The sequence below is a fragment of the Danaus plexippus genome, chromosome 20 (assembly GCF_018135715.1).
Source record: "Danaus plexippus chromosome 20, MEX_DaPlex, whole genome shotgun sequence".
In the NCBI taxonomy this organism is placed as follows: Eukaryota; Metazoa; Arthropoda; class Insecta; order Lepidoptera; family Nymphalidae; genus Danaus; species Danaus plexippus.
The window spans coordinates 358,299-361,428 of NC_083550.1; positions in this window are offsets into that span (position 1 = coordinate 358,299).

Here is a 3,130-nt window from a genome sequence, read left to right on the forward strand (position 1 = left end):
CATCTTAAAAAATATTATGGTTTTGCAGTGGAATTTCTTTCGTTAAAAAAGGTTATCAAAGTATTAGGAAATAAAGATTTTTAAATGCATTTTGAACACTAACTCTGTTTATACAAAGCGGAAGTCACTGGCGACAGCTTGTTAGGTATTTACTTTCATATTTTTATGACTTATGCTAGATTGTTCAATATTTGTTTTATTTTCCCCACAGCTTCTTCATATCAACTTCAAATAGCTCTTTTCTTGTGGCAAGCTCCTAGCCGATGCCTCTTAGCTTCCTATTAAGCTAAAATTAAAGCGATATTTACCATAAAAAGTGTGAAAGGTCAAAAACTTTGAAATCCTAATATTACTAAACGTAATTATATGATCGTTACGAAGTAAACACGAGTTTATCCCCGCAGATGATTCTAGCGCCGACTCGAATTAGACAAATTGAGATGAAGTATATATTTAAAATTACGTTTCACATAATTCAAGAGGTTCACAATAACGAGTGTAATGTATGAATGTGTAGCAACGCATCATTAGAAGCGCGTTAGAGGAGTTGCAGTAATTGATAAATGTAATGAACCAGGCTACCAGAATACTATTCCGTTTGATTCAATAAATCTCCGACACGTCTGTCGTACATCGAAACGGACAAATAGTTCGGCAAATTATTAATTAATATAGTTTCTATTAAAATTAATGATTGTGAGATGTATTACAAAGACCTGCTGTCTATTTTTCTCTAACAAAAAGCATTACGTAAACAAGACAAAAATGTTCGTCAAATCAATCATCTAGTAGTGACTTTAAATTGTGAAGCCCTGATGAAGTGTAGTTATAAAGGTGATTTTATAAAGAAAAATATTGACTGATTTCATCAAAAAATACCCTAAAAAGAAATTTTAGCAACCGATTAAACATAGACCTTTGTAACATAGAGTATAAAAAATGGATTAGGTACCTACTATCAAACTTAAATTACTTTTTACCAACACCTATTAATCATATAATAATCAGGTGTTACGCAAAAGAACCTCTGCAAATTAGGATAATAACGTAGCCTTATTAAATTTAGCCAAGGATCTCTAAAAGTTTTGTGTCATTAAAGTAATCATAGTATAGGTGTAGGATTGCTAAAGTCACACAAAGGCGGTTAATGAACGCATTTTGATGCGATTGCGTCCAAAGTTTGATACCTATTGTCTGGTCATTTCACCACGTAGGTTGGCGAGCGGAGTGGGCGAGGAGCCACGAAATAATTAGGGTTTTAATGATATGTTTAGTAATGAAGAATAATTTGGGCAATTAACTTAAACTCCGAACATCATCGGCGCCGGCACGACTGTTACATATTTTCCATTTAAAGTAACTCCCATCACGCCTCCTATTATACTATGTTCATAAAAGGTTTTAGAAACTTACTATTATGTACAAATTATTAAATTATTGCTTTATGTTGCTAAATTATTGCCCTTACAGTAAATTTTAAAACCTTACTAAAAAGTAAAAAACTAGGTTTACGCAAAAATACTTATCACTTCGCAAAAGTATGATTTTAAGCAAAACCAATAAAGGAGCTAATTGTTTCTGACTCCGGAAGATATGCATATTTGGGAACTTATATTGAGAGCTTTTCATGTGTCTATACGAGTACACTGAAAAGTAAAATCTTTACAAACAAACAAAAATAAATCTATCTTTGGTATTATTAGTTTATGATTATTAAATAAATTGTAGTTTCCTTTCTTTACTGTCAACCTGTTGTTTAAGATAACAATTTTCTTTTTCATGGTCTCTGTTCGTTTTCGTGTACGTTGTAAATTCTTTTTTCTCTCCGATAATAAATTGGAAATGACTATTATTATATTTTGAAATTGAAGGAAACAAAAGTGCATATTATTTGAAAATTTTAAGTAAAAGAATACAATAGAGCTAAAAGTATGTATATATATATACAAGTACATATAAAAATAACTATAGTTAAAATATGCAAATACACATATAAATTTGCGTATACACGATTTCATGTTCGTATTAGTTACTTAATGAGATCTAAGATTTAAGCGAGTATTCATTTAAATGAAACTAGTATTTTTCGGATTTACTACGCGGATTTTATTATTTAAAAACTACATCACGGTTGCTGCAAAGTAACCGAAACGTCGGGATTATGTAGTTTTTAAATAATAAAATCCGCGTAGTAAATCCGAAAAATACTAGTTTCATTCGTATTAGTTACTCATTGTTTCTTTAGTGTTAATATTTTCAAAACCATTAAAACAGTTTTTGTTCCTGGGTTTCTCTTATTAGTTGGTCTTTAAAATAATAAGACAGAGGAGACCTTTAAGAATGTCTTTGAAATTGACAGCGTAATTCAATAAAGACATACCGAGCAAGAATGTCTATAACGCAGCAGGTCACAGTATAATATATAGGAATATCTTTTTTATAATAGAAGGTCTTTCATTCATACACAATACTTATAAAAAATATTTTATATCTCATTATAAAATAAAAAATTAATTGCAAGAAATAACTAAAATATTTTATTCTTAATCTACTCGTAGATCGAGAAGAGATTCTCAGAGGGACGTCGTGACTCAATCGTGGGTAATTAACTATTATTAAGACACGCGTTATGTAATTATGTAATAATAAGTAATACGGCGATTTTCACATGCGGATAAAGGTATAACATAACATCTAGTAAGAGCGACGAAGTGTTTGCTATATTTGATGTCCTGTAACAGAATCGGCACGTGGTTAAAATTAAAAATCTTAGCTTACGTGATACAGTAGCCTATAGGAATAATTTCGGGGTCGTTTTTTATGAAGTCAATGAAATTCTATTTCAATATCAAATAACACTGGAATACGAAGCTTATTAAAAAGATCTGTCACCCGATTTCTTGTATTATCTGTATTCCGCAGTTAAGGCTCTAATACTAATAAATATAGGATCTGCGTTTAGAAACCTAACATACAAAAATATTATTAAAAATTACTGTAAAAGTTTCTTTCGGGAGCCTACTCAGCAATAAATAACCGTTCATTAAGCTTTATTCATATGACTGTTCACCATCTCCCTGTCATTATTAGCTACTTGTCCTATAAGAGTGACATCATGCAATGTCTATTT